The sequence below is a fragment of the Sarcophilus harrisii genome, chromosome 2 (genome assembly GCF_902635505.1).
Source record: "Sarcophilus harrisii chromosome 2, mSarHar1.11, whole genome shotgun sequence".
In the NCBI taxonomy this organism is placed as follows: Eukaryota; Metazoa; Chordata; class Mammalia; order Dasyuromorphia; family Dasyuridae; genus Sarcophilus; species Sarcophilus harrisii.
Window position 1 is genome coordinate 129,483,750 of NC_045427.1, and position 16,295 is coordinate 129,500,044.

General features: G+C 36.9%; 1 protein-coding gene across 10 annotated transcripts in view; it reads right to left on the minus strand.

Annotated features, from left to right (window-relative positions):
• Window positions 1–16,295, minus strand: part of SLC20A2 (solute carrier family 20 member 2) — a 119,941-nt gene that overhangs the window by 72,867 nt on the left and 30,779 nt on the right. The window contains exon 1 of one of the 10 annotated variants that reach the window (XM_031950782.1): window positions 4,378–5,416. The exons of 8 other annotated variants lie outside the window; for them this stretch is intronic. The gene's annotated coding sequence lies outside the window, so the exon portion shown is untranslated. Of the gene's footprint in view, window positions 1–4,261; window positions 5,417–16,295 lie in introns of those variants that run through there. One more of the 10 variants, XM_012539997.3, reaches the window with a different exon arrangement.

Below are 16,295 nucleotides of genomic sequence, written 5' to 3' on the forward strand. Positions count from 1 at the left end.
GGGACGCTTGAGTCATAGACCCTGCATGTATTATTACTATTTATTAATACCCAGCACCCATGCTTGTTTGACCTACTCTGCTGACTCATATCAATTCTACCTCTTTATGTTATGTAATAATGCTTGGTCGTCCTTTGTAATGCCCTTCTTCTGAGAAATTCAAAGCATTTTGCTAACCTATTTAGCTGAATAGATGATACAGCATTTTGTGAGGTTTATGGATGGGGAAACCAAGCCACTGCAAAGTGAAATGATTCATTCCAAAAAGACTTTGCAAACCAATAATGGAGATGAAACACAAATAAGAACTTATTATTTTTTTAAATGAAGCTTCTATCTAGTTGGAGATCATGAAGGAAGAAGCTCATTACGTTCACTTAGGATCATAGTGGCCATCAAAGTCAAACTGTGGGTGTATGTGAAAGAGAGACAGGGAGGGGGAGAGAGGGAGAGGGAGAGGGAAAGGGGATAAGGAAAGAATGAGGGAGAGAGGGAAGGAGAGAGATAGAGACAGAGGGAGAGACTCGAGTTCCCTGAGGTACAACAGAACATAAACAAGAAAAATGAACTGGTGGCATGATAAAGGTCTCCAAACTGGAACAGTATCTGTCACTAAACTTTTGGGTGGAGGAGATAGGTGGCAATCCCAGGAGAGCTACCTTTTAGTTTCATTCTGTTTGGTAAAAGCCCAGATAAACCAAAAATTTTAATAGACCCTTCTTTACCTCAACCTTTTCTTTTTTGCTTCCCTCTCCTTTTCTTTCTCTCTCTGTCTCTTTCACTCTTTTCTCTCTCTCTCTCTCTGTGTGTGTATGTATGTATGTATATGTCTCTGTGTCTGTCTCTTTGTCTCTCTCTGTCTCTCCTGTTTGTCTCTTTCTGTGTGTCTCTCTTTCTCTCTATCTCTGTCTCTCTCTCTGTCCCTATCTTCTCTGTCTCTCTGTGTATGTCTCTCTCTTTGTGTCCCTCTCTGTATCTGTCTCTAGGTGTATGTCTCTCTCTTTGTATGTCTGTCTCTCTTTCTCCGTCTGTCTCTCTTTCTCTCTCTCTGTCCCTCTGTCTCTGTCACTGTCTCTCTATATCTGTGTCTGTCTCTGTGTCTCTCCCTCTGTCTGTCCCTCTCTCTCTGCAATTGTCTTTCCATTTCTCTGTCTCTCTCACTGTCCCTGTCTGTCTTCTCTGTCTCTCTCTATGTATGTCTCTCTGTCTATCTCTCTGTCTCTCCCTGTCTCTCTGTGACTGTCTCTCCCTCTGTCTCTCTTTCTGTCTCTTGTCTTTCTCTGAGTGTGTGTCCCTCTCTGTCTCTCTCTCTCTCCCGCCTTGTTTTCAGGGCCTCTCTTCTAAACTCACTTTGGTATATGGAATGAGGGAAGAAAAGGAGCAGGTCTCTTCTAATATTGGTATATAAGACTTCTGAAAGTTGAGACTGTGCTTTCTTTGTGTATTGTACGTACTCGGTGGGTGCTTAATAAATGCTAAATAATAACAGCAGTCCCAAGTATGAATCTTATTCCAGAGGAAACAAAGTGTTCTCACAGAGCCCCATTCTTTTACTATGAACTTATGTGGAAAAGAGCAAATGCTGATGGCATCCGTTGGTTTAGGAGTTCTTTTAATTTAGATAAAAATAGTTTATTTAAATACACTAAAGAATTTCCTTTTCAAAGAAAACAGCATAACTATATAGCCATAGATCTAGTACTTTCTGCTCTTAATAAAATACAGTGGCTGTAGATTGTGCTCAGCAAGTGATAATGAAGGTAAATAAGGTCAGAGGGGGATAAAGAAGACATGAGAGAAAAGATCCCCTCTTCCTTCTAGAAATTCTCATTTGGACTTAAGTGCAAACATTTGGGTGTGCAGGAACCTAGTTATGGGGTAACAAACCTGTTAGAAGCAGGACTACTTTATGGGGAGGTTCTCCTAAGAAAGCAGCAGTCTCTTTGGTGAAGATAAAGGTGGGTGATCACAGTTAGAGACTAAATCAGGAACTATTTTCAGTGTTATTGATTCTAGGCAGCAGGTGTGAGCAATGCAGTTACAATGTGATATATAGCCTGGAGGCACTGACCCCTGGACTCTTGCTATAGCAACAGAGGCTAAGTTTCTGTGAGACAGGCCTCCAGACTTAGAGTCCAAAAGTGTGGAGCTTATTATGTAGGATACTACATGGCCCGGCCAGCATTTCCTTCGCCCTTCAGGAGACATGCCCACCTCGGGAAGGTCTGGCAATCACCAACATGGCAACGGGATCACCGTGACACAGGGAGTAAAGCTCCACAACCCCCCCAGCTATGGGAGCACTAACTGCCACTTCCTCCTACTGTAAAGCAGTCTCTTTTTGCTTTTAACCTGATCTCTGCATTTCAAAGCATTTGTGCATAGATAGCATCCCTTAAAATTACTTAATTTTACAAATACTTTAGTGTTGTCTCTCCTAAATATAAATCCTCTGGTAGATAGTGGCAAAGTTCTTTGGAAATTTCACTGGAATGGAAAAATGTATTTTTTTAAATCTGTGGGTAGAAGTACCCCCCAATTTGGCAATTGTAATGAATTATCCTAAATAGCAATAGAATAGGAATCATATCCTAAATTCAATTCTATCATAATGGAGTAGTAGGAAGGGTTCTAGATTTGGATTTAGAAGACCTGCCTCTGGATCCCAGCTGTGGTGATGTCCTTTAAGATAACTGATTTAGAACTGGAAAAGATCTCAGACCACAACATTTTACAGATGAAAAGCTGAGATACAGAGGGGAGAAGAAACAATTTTCCATTGTATGGTTAGATTTTAAACAAGTCACTTCCCTGGGTTACAATCTCCACATTTGTAAAAATAAGGGGGAAGGGTTAAATGAACTATTAAAGTCCCTTCTGGCTCAATTGATTTCTAATAAGTTGATTTCCTTTAAGTATTCTATTAAGATTTTAATGACAAAATAAAGAACTGTGTTGAGTCTATAAACAAAAAGTATAAAGAACTAGTACATTCTCCATATTTAATATATTCTATGATAAATGAATGCACGGTCACAAATATATAGAGACTAGTAAAGATTTCAAAATGAGAGACCCCACTACAATAATCACAATTAATCTATGCTGTCTATTATCCTCAGGCCATTAAAAACTTCCTACAAACAGTAAATCAGTTCTACATTCTTTCCCATTCTCAAAATATCCTTTCACAAATTACCACTGAAAATGTTTCTTTCTATAGCACTTCATTTCTCTTATATTAAACAAGTAAAGCCTAATGGCAGAGCAACCTTTTAAGAGAAGCCTCTCAAATGGGTCAAATTGCATTCCCTTTCTCCTAGCTCATCCTGTACCTCACCCTGTGCTTCATTATAGAGGCCTCTCAGATATAGGTGTGTGGGGAGCATTGGGACTGCCCGGGTGAGACTGAAATCCCTAAGCCAGGAGCACCACTGAAGGGGTACCAGGCAAAAAAAAAATCCCTACATGGCTTGGAGCTTTGGTTTTGGCACGAGGTCAGGCACCTCTGAGTTAAAACACATTTCAGAACATGAAAGAGGATCCAAATCATTTAAAACACTGACATTCTTTATTAAAATCTTTATTTTAATCTTCAAGCCAAATTTAAGCTGACATGTGGTAACAAACACTGGCTAGATGAACATTAGCTAAGATTTGAGATTTCCCAGAACTTTCATTATTTAAGAGATCTAACTTTATTCAACTTCCACAAGATGTTTGACATTCCTTCTTTCTGTACCAACTCCTCTTTAAATCATTCCTGGGAACACACAACAAAAACTGTACAAACTACAAAATATTACATCTGACGCTCCATTATTTTAGCAAAAACTTGGAACTAAGAGAAAACAGATTATAACAGCAATTCAGTTTAATACTGCTGTTAAAAGATTCAGGTTGCCATAGAAAATAAAGTTTAACTACACGATTTTTTTGTAATTGCATGAATTTTTTATTAATAAAATACTCAGTAAATAAATAAAAAGATAACTAACCATAAGCTAGAATTGGGTATCTTTTTGGGGGGAGGGAGAAACACGTTTAAGCATCTATTGGAAACACTGAAAACTCCCTTACAGGAAGGACCTGCTAAAAACAATTTTTTAAACGGTATCCGTTGCTTTCTCCTAAGTGCCCACCCACAAAGTTTCCAGGTTCCCCACGAGACAAAAGGTAACTTAACTTTAACGAATATCAAACAGATGGAAGTGGGGAAAAGAAAACAAAAGCAAGTTTTAAAAATTCACCCCGTACTTACAAGTCGTTTCAATAGAAACCTGAGCCACAACAATTCTTCAGAATGCTGCTCTGCGGGTCATAAATACAATCTGAAGTCTAAAATAGAGCTCCTATGACATTAGGCAGAGCACTCACATTTCAGTCTTGGAGCTTCTACTTGGGTAAACAGTTTTACAACTTGTAGAACAAACCCCGGCTAAAATTAACTGCAGTCCCGGACAGCAGGCAGGAACACGCTGATTTGCATCATGTGTGCAGGGATTTATTCACTAGGACAACATCGGTGTCCTCTTAATGGGAAATTTGGCGGAGGGGCGTGCACTGCCGAACAATGCACAGCATCATGATTATGCTAATTACAGAATCCCAGCCAGCAGCTCTAACTTTGTCTTTTAAGTTGTTTTTGCAAGTACTGACAAAGAGAAAGAGCAGGCTCCTCCGCACAACAGGCATTCACTTGATTTCTAAACACATTCAAATCAGGCAAACTTTTGGCAACAAGGTGGCAGCACTGCCCGCTTCTCACCAACAAAAATGAAAAAGGGAGGAAAAAATAGGTGACCGATCCTGCAATTAGATGACTGGGGTAAAGTTTGGACTCTTGGAAGGTGTAAATATGAATCCGATATATCTGTGCTGGCCATAGACAATGACCGCTAAAGAATCGCAACTTCGTTATTTCGCACTGACTTAGGTTTTTCAATTTCTCCTTTTGTTTCCATATGGACGTATGACATTCATGTAACCAAATTCAAAAAGCTAGCTGATTTCAAAAAAGAAAACACAAAACCAAAACACAAACTGGGGCTCTGGAGAACTAAGTCAAGAATGAGTAGAAAGTTGCCTACTTCCTCTTGTTCCCAACTCAGGTTTTGTAGAGCCACCCAAAAGATATTGGATTTACTCGTATTTGCAAGAAGCAGCATCCCTTATAAAAAATATTCTGAAATGAATTGAACAATCCAGCTTAAGCTGGTGTGAAGGACCCCTGCCTGAAAACTAGTTGATGTGAATGAAACTTACCTGCTTGGTTATGTCCTAGTGTGACTAGAATGCCGAATTGCACATCAGGGATGAGCCGAGTTTGAATTCTGCCTTGGACACTTACTAGTGCTAATAAGATGGTGCAACCGTCACTTAACTGCTCTGTGCCTAAGTTCTCTCACCTACAAAATGGGGATAATAACAACCCTACTTCACAGGGCTGTTATGAAGATCAAATGAATTAATATACATAAAGTGATCTGCAAACCTTAAAGTATTATGCTAGTTATTATTATCATCTCCTTGGTAGGTTTGTTTTTAAAGGCCAAGCTCTTATGAATTTTGCTCTTATGTTCTACTTTATAGAATATTTCCAAGTATTCTAAAAGCATTAATTAAAAATCCAAACACTTCTCTGAAGTATTAATATCCCAGTTTTTACAGATGAGTAAACTGACACAGCGAGACTAAATTATCATCCCAAGGTTTCATTGGAAATCAGAGGTTTGGTTTATATAATAAATCACAGTAGCCTTAATATTGTCTTCCTATTAATAATTTGCCTAAGGTTCTTTAGAGCTATTATTTTGTGTAGTCAAAAAATATCACTTGTATGAAGATATTGACTATGGAAAGTCAATGGAATTCCTAATTTTACAGAAATTCCAGGGAAATTCCTAAACCCCAGATGAACCAAACACTTCCTTTACCAGTTTCCTACAGTGATTTTCAGAATGTGTAGGAAGAACAGATAGATGCTTCAATTAGTTCAGAGGTGGGTCACCTATGGATAAGAGTAAATTTTAAAAGATTCTTTTGTCCCCAAAGTAATTGAAAATCCCTGGCTATCAAGGTTAGAGTTAATTGCCAGCGCAAATTCTATTTTCCCTCAATTCTGAAACTCATATTCATACCTCTTCTATATATCTTTCCACCTAACACCCCATTCAAGAATGGAAAGAAGTCATAAGATTAGTTAGAACACTTTCTTTTCAAAGGTTCTACAGTATTTTTTTTTAAATAACTTTTTATTGACAGAACCCATGCCAGGGTAATTTTTTTACATTATCCCTTGCACTCACTTCTGTTCCGATTTTTCCCCTCCCTCCCTCCACCCCCTCCCCCAGATGGCAAGCAGTCCTATACATGTTAAATAGGTTACAGTAGATCTTAGATACAATATATGTGTGCAGAACCGAACAGTTCTCTTGTTGCTCAGGGAGAATTGGATTTAGAAGGTATAAATAACCCGGGAAGAAAAACAAAAATGCAAGCAGTTTACATTCATTTCCTAGTATTCTTTCTTTGGGTGTAGCTGCTTCTGGGTTCTACACTATTGTAGCAATAAATTTTACTCCTTAGAAATTCACTCTTAAATTCTAATTGACATAGATTACAGTCATTTTTGACACACTCTTTGCTAACTTTTATTTTCCAACTCAGACTTTGGCTCTGTAGCTGACCTTTGAAACCCAAATTCAATTACTTCCTCAATCCAGAAAAGGATGAAATAGTCTCACTATGATTATTCTGTCATGGGTATCTCTATGTTTAACATGAGTTGGGAACAAGAGGAAGTAGGCAACTTTCTACTCATTCTTGAGTTAGTTCTCCAGAGTCCAAGTATGTTTTTGTCTTTTGGGGGTTTTTTGGCTCAGCTAGCTTTTCGAATTTGATTACAGGAATGTCATATGTCCATATGAAAGATAACTCAGTTGGCTGTCATTTTGTGCTCAGCATGAACAATTTACTTAAGTACTAAAACAAATGTAGACTTAATCTCATTTATTTCTTATTAAAAAGTTCCTAATCCTCTCATTAATTCTGCAAAGTTGTGGGGTTTTATTGTTTGTCTTTTGTTTTTTTGCTATTGTTCAAATGTTTTGTTGTGTGTGAATAAGTGTAAGGAAGTAGTTAAGATGGTCTTTTATTTTGCCCTAAGTGACCAGGGTAAAGTTTTAGAAGCCATTACTCATATATTCATCTACAGACAATGAGAACGGTAGATAGTACACTCCTTATCTAATCTTGACAAAATTTTGACCAACAAGAAATCGAAAAATAAAACAACACAAAAGCAGAGCAAGGTAGAAAAGAGAGAGACGCAAATATATAGAAAACTGGATCAAATTTAAGAATACAAGCCATTCCCCAATTAATAAATTGTCAAAGGATATAAACAGGCAGTTTTCAGATGAAGAAATCAAAGTTACCTATAATTATAGTAAGAAATATTCTAAATCACTATTGATTAGAGAAATGCAAATTAAAATAACTATGAGGTACCACCTCACTTCTGTTCCATTGGCTAATGCATAGTTGGTGGAGTTTACTGATCCAACTATTCTGGAGAGCAATTTGGAACTAAACACAGGGCTATAAAATTGTGTAGTCTTGCTACATCTATATCCCAAAGAGATCCCCCAAAAGGGGGAAAGGATTATGCGTACAACAATATTTATAGCAGCTCTTTCTGTGGTGGCAAGGAACTGAAAATTGAGGGAATGCTTATCAATTGGGAAAGACTGAACAAGTTGTGATATATAAATGTAATGTGCAGGAAGATTTCAGAAAAACTTGAAAACATGTACCTAAACTGATACAAAATGAAGTGTGAACAGAACCAGAACAATGTACAAAGTAACAGCAATGCTATATAATGATCAACTATGATTGATTTAGCTCTTCTCAGGAACAGAATGATCCAAGACAATTCCAAAGGGCTCATGATGAAAAATGTTACCAATACTCAGAGAAAGAACTGTGAAAATCTGAGTGTTAACTTTTTATTGTGTGTGTGTGTATGTGAGGTTCTTTTCTTTTGGCCTGTTTTTTTTCCCCCACAACATGTTTAAAATGGAAATACATTTTATATAATTGCACATACTTAACCTATATCAAACCACTTACCATTTTACTGAGGGAGTAGTGAGGGGAGAAGGAGAAAATTTGGAACGCAATTTTTTTTAAATGAATGCTAAAAATTGTTTTCGTGTGTAATTGGGAAAAATAAAGTACTACTAAGTAAAAAAAGGGAAGAGAAGGAACAAATAAATAAAAGGAAGGAAAGAGGAAGAAAAGAAAAAAGAAAAAAAATTAGAGGAAAAAGAGAGTAGTCAAATCAATGTAAGTCCATTGACTAAATTGATTTTGGCACACACATGCTATTTTGCTGACGATGTGAACATCATCATCTGTTATTTCAGCCCACTGAAATACTAGTTTGGTTTCCAGAATTTTATAACAATCCTTTCTGTCCTGGGAACCATTTTTCTGCATTTATTTTAAAACTTCAAAGTTTATTTTTGAAATGAAGGTTTATTTTATCAAAAAATTCTAAGGATTTTATGTAAGCATGAAAGAATGAATTGAGTTTCAGACATCTGCTTTGAAATCATAGAGGTATCAATTAATCTATTAGCTAGAGGAAACACAGTTCTCAACTTTGGACCCCTGAACCTGAATTTTTTGAAAAATACACTTCCATTTTCACTAAATTTTAAATGAAATTTAGCATTTTGTTCAATTATGAATTTAAAGAAAAGAAACATTATTCTGAGTCCAACACAAAAGTTAAGAACCTCTGAGCTAGAGAGCTAGTCTGTTTTACAACGAAAAATTATGAAACTAGCTTATCTTTATTAGATCTGACTAATTTTATTTGACAATGTTTTAAGCTTAAGCAGCGAACCATTTTTTTTTTTCATTGATCTGGGTCCTATTCTTCCATAAATTAAATTTAGTTGTTTTATTGCAAATGGATGTACATAAGTGTATTATGGGATCCATTAATTAATATTTGGTATTTTAGACGATTTTAACATGTTCAAAATGTTTGTACAGTCTCCCTACAATCCGAGAAGAGAGGGGCTGGGAAATAATATATTATACTACAAGTATCAGTTTTACAAATAATGAAATCAGACTCAGAAAGTTTAATTCACGTGGCACATATATAGTAAGGATGGGATGTGAACCTAGGCTAAATCCAAGCCCAGTATTTATTCCACTATACTAAGTTGCTTCTCAAAAAAGAGGAAGGTAAAACTTTTAGGATTAACAACTGTTCACAGCTCAACTGCTACTATCTAACCTTCAGAAGCTCTTCTATGAAATATGGCAGTAGTGGTTCTGGAACAAAATCTTTTCTGTAGGTTGTTAGGCAGATCAATGTCATCTTTTAGGTGCTTATCAAAGAATTGGTGAAATTAAAAATGAGACTGGTCTTAGAGGCTAGAAAGTGTCCTACCCTTGGTCTAGTTGAAGATAACAAATTATAAAGCTAGAATGATCCTGGTTTTCAACTGTTCCAGGTAAACCTGAAATTCTATAAGGTAACTCTTGAGGATTCCTTGCCCTAAAGTCTCAACATGTCAAACATGTTTAATGTTTTAATCTCTCCTGCAAAGAATCATAGATTCAGAGTTGCAAAGAACCTCCATTTTCAATTTCCACCCTAATAATAAACCAGATCAAAAGGTTCAAAGGTATCAAACAATACAGAGGGGTTCCACAACTTCAAGAAGTTTAAATAACATAAATCTAGGTCATGCTTTTCTGTCTAAACACACTGAAAATATATAAATGTAATACTAAATTCTCAAGGAGAACAGATCTTTATTTTTTGTAGTTATGATATATTTTATCTGATATCAATCAATTAGTAAATCCTAATGAAACATCTACTCTATATAGGTCAGGAACTGTGTTAGGTAGGTACTGGAGACAGAAATACAACAAATAAAACAATTTCTTCTCATTGAAAGTTTATGTAGCAAAAGCCATGTGCACCAAAGATTATATAATAGCAGTGTTTCATTTATATATCATTGGTATTTCCTTTCTTAGTCCATAATTCAAAACAGAGTCATGCTGCTGGCTGAATATATAATCAATAATTGTCTAAGGAATGTTAAGTTTTTGAAAACAAAAGCACTTTTTGGTATACACACACACACACACACACACACACAGAAAGACACATAAAAGAACTCAATTTTATCATTTAAAACAAACTGGTACAATTCTTAATGTAACAAATACTATCTTCTACAATTTACACACATCTACAAATTGCATAAAATCTTCTAACTAGTATGGTTTGTTTCTTAAAACTTCCATGGTTTACCTTTTACTAAATTAAAAAAAAAAAGTCACTAAAAGTATTGTTTTGTCCAAAAGGGAAAGACAAGCATTCTTTAAGTGAATGCTTATTTGGATTTGATAAAGATTTGAGGTACTGTTGACATTATACATCATTAAATTATGTCTTGCCTTGAAATTCTACCTTAATATTTCATGAAGGCAAAAAAGTGACTCTTGATTCTCAAAGGCTATGATTCTCAAAGGCTATCCGAGGGAAGAACAAGCTCTGGATGGTCCTACCAATTTGTAAAGGCTTCACATCTGTTCCAGGCAATATGGCCGTGCAGGACTTCATGTCAAGACCCGCTGTGGCCAAGAGGGAAGCATTATGGTGGACATACCGACTCCTACCATTAATTACTTAAGTGTGGTTCTTGACGTGGCATAATTGGTATCAGTGGAAAGAGTACCCACACTGAAGAAATCACAGAGCTTTTAAAATATCTAAATAAGGTTTAATAAAAATTGCTAACATTTATATAGGCCTTATTGTGCGCCAGACATTGTGATAAGGGCTTTACATATATTAACTCATTGGATCCTCACAACAACCCTAGAAGGGAGGTATTATTTTTATCCTCATTTTACAGATAAGGAAACCGAGGCGCAGAGAGGCCCACAGCTGGGGACATTCCCCGTGTGTCACTGGGTTGTAAGGGCTCTGACCATTTCCCCGTGTGTCACCAGTCCCTCCTCCCCAGGTTCACTGCTTCTTCCTCTTTTGCTTTTTGGTACTCAGGTGGGAGTAGTTCTGAGAGGCTGAGTCATCTAAGCCCCTTTGCTCCCAGAACTGGCACCCAAGCACAACGGCGTCTACCACTGGTGATAAGGGTTTCACCTCTATTACAGATGGGCTATAGAAGTTAATATTCAATATTAATAGTTCAGTAGGTTTGGGTATTTGTTTTTGTTTTATTTTTTGAGGAATGTGGAAAATTTGTAATATATCTTCATCCTTAATGGCATCTCTTGAAAAGGCTTTGGTACATCATCCAATGATCAGTTTTGGAAAAAGCAATTCGAAAATGATTTCTCTCCCTTCCCCTGACCTTTTCCCTCATCAAAAAAGAAGAAAAAAAATATCAAGAACTGATTCTGGGGAGAAGGGGTTTGTGTTTTAACACAAAGGCTGTAATATGTAACTATCCCCTCCAGGGGGCAGCCCTTGTTTGTCCTAGAATAAAAATTCAGAAATTTGCCTAAAACATTACAACTTTGTCCATCAAAAGAGAATATTTCAATACATGCCTGATATTCACAGCTAAATCAATTTTTAAAAAGTAAAAAAAAAGATAAGGAGCTGATTTTCTGGAAACTACCGGTGACTATGGCTATTAGGGCATTTGGGGAAGGCAAGAGAAGTCCCTTTAAAGATGAATGGCAAAAAAAAAAAAAAAAAAAAAAAAAAAAATGAATGTGCTCATGGAAAGAGAAATAAATACACAATAGGGTAATACAGGTAGCAAAGTTTAGACAGAAAAATAGAAGAGAAAAGGAATAATGTAGTTCTAATTTTGGTCCTCCATCTCTGAATAAGTAAAAACTACCACTGCACTGTGTCTTCATCCTCTGACTGGTCCTTTGCCTTCTTTTGCCTTTCCTTCATCCATTTCAGCCTCCCATGATTTTAAGATGGGTTGTTGGGTTTTTTTAAACTTCTTATTTCTGTCTCCCTTTACTAAAGGACAGATGAGTTTTCTGACCATTTTCCCTTATATTTATCCCAAAAAAAAGTATATGTCTCAATAAAGTAAAAATTTTAAAAAGGAAAATAAAAACAAAATTGAGATATTATAATGTGGAGACTGAGGGAGTACTGAGAGGAGAGGAGGAATAAAAGTAATTTCTAATATCCTACCCTACCCAATGTAAGGCTTTTTTTCTTTCTCTTTTTAATTATGTGGGAGAGGGAGGTAAATGAAAGTTAAGAAAAATTAGTTTAAAAATTCTAATCAGCTTCTGATTTAAGCAACAACAAAAAGATTTTGTCATTATTCAAGATTTCTAAATTAATGGTCAAACTCAGAAATATTCCATTAATTTTAGTCAGCCTTTAAGAAATAAGTCTATTAAATTAAAATTTCACATTTTCTAATGCAATATGCTAAAGAACACTCTCCCCGTGTTATGAGTTCTAAGTCTTATCAGGATACCTCCCAAATATCAACTAATAAATACATAGTAAATGTGGACACCAGACGATGGTAGGCACCAAAAGTTGGGGAATGGTCATGTGAAGAATTCACAACAGTCATTCTCTCTGACAAAAGGCAGATTTATTTAAGGGAATAACCACAAAGCACCTAGTTTTGGGGTATGGGACAGTGATCTCATCTTCTGAAATTCTTCCTGCCAGGACGGAGGTAAAGCTCATTTAAAGGGGTGGGCCAGTGAGGTCTTCACTCGGACCCCTGAAGCTGGCCTGGCTGTCCGGTGCTGGTCATTTGAAGGTGATCAAAGCCTAAACCAGGCCTAGGAGGCAGAAGTGAGTGGCGCTGCAAACAGCAAAGGGGTCACTTGGTGGCCAAGGGCACACACACCAAAGTGTTGGCAAGGCCGTGGGCTTTGGTGGAGAACAGGCTGAGATCAGGCCTTGTCCCAGGCTGGCCAAAAGTTCTCCTACCCCCCACTGACGGGGGCCCACAGGGAGGGCCGGCAGCTAGAGAGAAGCCAGAGCAGGTTAAGTGCCTCAGCTCCTGCCGCTCAGGTTATCTGTGACATGAAGGCCATTCTGTAAAGAGCTGGGCAGGCCAAAACTAAGCGGATCTCTTTAGGAGAGTCCCTGCTGCTCTTGGGCTGGTCTGGCTCTTCCTCCAGAGGAATTTTCTCTGCATCAGGAGGAAAAACAGGCTTAACTGGGAGATAAGGCACCAGCAGGGCAGCCGAAGCTTGGGGATTGGACATGATAACATGGCTTTCGCTCAGATACTGTAAACTGCGGTTTCTGGGTCCCCCACTTGGTATGGCACTTTATTCGGAAGTCCATTGCCTGGAGAACTGGGCGAGTGAGCAGGCCCCTGTTACAACAGCCTCTTCTGTGGCTGCATCAGTAAGCCAATTTTCTATGGCTTGGTCTGTGCATATCAAATAAGTTATAAGAAACCGTGCTTGTGTAGTCACACAGAACAAACACATGGCATTCCCCATTAACTTAAAAAGAACTGACTTTTTAGGGCAGCTAGATAGAACTGCGGATAGAGCACCAGCCCTGAAGTCAGGAAGACCTGAGTTCAAATTTGACCTCGGACACTTAACACTTCCTGGCTGTGTGATCCTAGGCAAGTCATAACCCCAACTGCCTCAGAAAAAAAAAAAAAAAGAATTACTTTTTGCATGGATGTACAAAAAAAACTTAAGTTATATTAAAAAAAAGACTGAACTAAAATATTCTAAAAAATAACTTGAGTGAAAATAGCAGTGATGTTTCACAAACAGTTTCATCAGTAGTTAAATGTTCTTGCATTTTTTTTTCCTGAAGCAATTAACTACACTAAAATTTTCTACTCTAAGTTACACTGTGTGAGAACAGCAGTGATGTCTCACAAACAGCTACATCAGTAGCTAAATATTCTCATTCTTTTTTTTTTTTCTTCTGAGGCATCTGGGGTTTAGTATCTTGCCTAGGGTCACACATCTAGGAGCTATTAAATGTTTGAACCCGATTTGAACTCGGGTCCTCCTGACTTCAGGCTCTATTCACTGTGCATCCAGTTGTCTCTGTTCTTATATCTTGAAAAGTTTAGAGACCTTATACAGACACATTTCTAATAGGATATATCTCTAGTAACAGGCAGATGACTATGCCAAACATTCACCCACCCAATGAAGGAAAACAGTCCTTTACTTAATGACTACATATTTTCAAACAGAAACAGTAAGATTGCATTTTTACTCAGGGCTTTTAAGCTGATCACTTGCTCTGAATGTAAAGATTTGCTATAAGAGAAAAAAGCAGGGGCAGGACAAAGCATTCTTAGCTGTTTGACTTCAGGTATGGAAACCACAGGCAAATTCCACCCTTTTGCTAGACTCAGAAAAAAGTGGGAATAATTCCTCTAGAAAGGAATGTGATTTGGGGAATCAAGTTAGAAAGAGCTGCCCTCAAGTACAGCTCAAGAAGCCATCCTTCAAACTCCTTTTTAGCCAGATAAACAAACCTCTCCCTTCTGAACCAATGGCAGGTTTTCATCCACACCTGGATTCAAACTTTTCTCTCAAATGGCCAAAGCCTGAATCAGAAGCTTCAGGTCTAAAAGAAGGCCTAACAACATTCTTATGGCATGCTTTCTTTTCACATGCAGATGAACTTGAAGACCGGGAATTTCATTTCCCCAGCACTGCAGAGGGTACAGACAAAAAGAAAACCCACTTTAGGTTTTTTAAGAAAGCTATATCAGATTGGCTAAATAATACCATGATACACTAAATAAATGGCAAACAATTGAAATAACCATTTTCAGAAAATTTCCAGTTAACCAGAAATCTAACAACGTTCTCTTAGAAGTTCCTTTCATTACTAACCAGCAGAACTTTGATACATCTCATCTAAAGGATCTTTAGCACTTATAGAAATGATTTTGCTCTTAAAACTACCACAAACTTGAAAAAAGAAAAATCAAATATTCTGTTATTAACACTGTGTAAACATAGGCTATCCCTTCCAACAGAAAAGGGCTCAGCACAAGTGAGATTCTTTCCACCTCCCCAATAATCAATGAAGTGGGGGGAAGGGTTCAGGTCAGGCTGAGGAGCAGCCTCACCCAGAGAGGGATGGACTATGCCCTTATTTATACTTATGCCAATTAGTCTAAAATAAAACTATGATACAGTTTTCAATTGTAAATTTCAGATTACAAGCAAAAATCCTTTAGAATTTTTTTGAAATGATAGTCAAATTGTCAGCTATATTTTCTTTTTTATATGGGAATTTCATACTTCAGACCAAGGTTATTTCCTAGGGCTGATGACCTTCCTAGCAAGAATGGTTCTGTGAGTTTTTTCTTCCACTTCCCCTAATCAGTTCGGGGAAGAGAAGAGAGAAGAGAAGGTAATTGATCTAAAAATAAAATCTAGATAAAGTTTTTGACTGTTCCATACACAGTGGTTATATCAGTTTTAGGTTTTAAAATGAATTTCATATAACTAAAGTTTCTAAAATTCAGAACATAGGGGATAGCGAAATAATTTTGAGCAAAAACTTCATAAAACAAAACTCATTTCTAGCAGGGCTAACAGAATTTTTAAAACATAGCTCAAAAAATTTTTACAAATTGTACAATATGCAGTTTAGAAAGCAATATAACACCTTAAGCATATTTCATCTAATTAGAAAATACAAACATCTGGCCTTTTTGAGTAAGTTACCAGAGAGAACTTTGTATTGTTATTCCCCCACTGCAGTATCCAGTTTTTTAGCTTAGAATTAAATCTAACTTAGATTTAAATTTCCAGGAGTAATACTTCAATATTACAGATTAATGCACCATATTTCTTTTTTTCCCTTTTTTTCTATCTTAATTTTTTTTAATTAATAACTTTTTATTGACAGAACCCATGCCAGGGTAATTTTTTACATTATCCCTTGCACTCACTTCTATTCTGATTTTTCCCCTCCCTCCCAATGCACGATATTTCTAAGATCTTATACCCAAATAAAAAAGTTCACAATTTTAGCAAGTACTTATAGTAATTATCTCATAAAAAGCTTTCATATAATTTTATAATCAAAATTCCAATTTAAATACACACAGCCCCAAAATTTAAAGGTGACAGAAAATTGCCCTTCCAAGTTACAACACTTTTCTTCTATTTTACCATTCAACTCTTTTGCAGTTAAAGTTGAAGGGAATAAGGTTTCCTTGGGGTGTAGGATAGCTGGGCTGATAAGCCATTATCCTTTACTCACTTGGGTTCCGGGTTCCAAG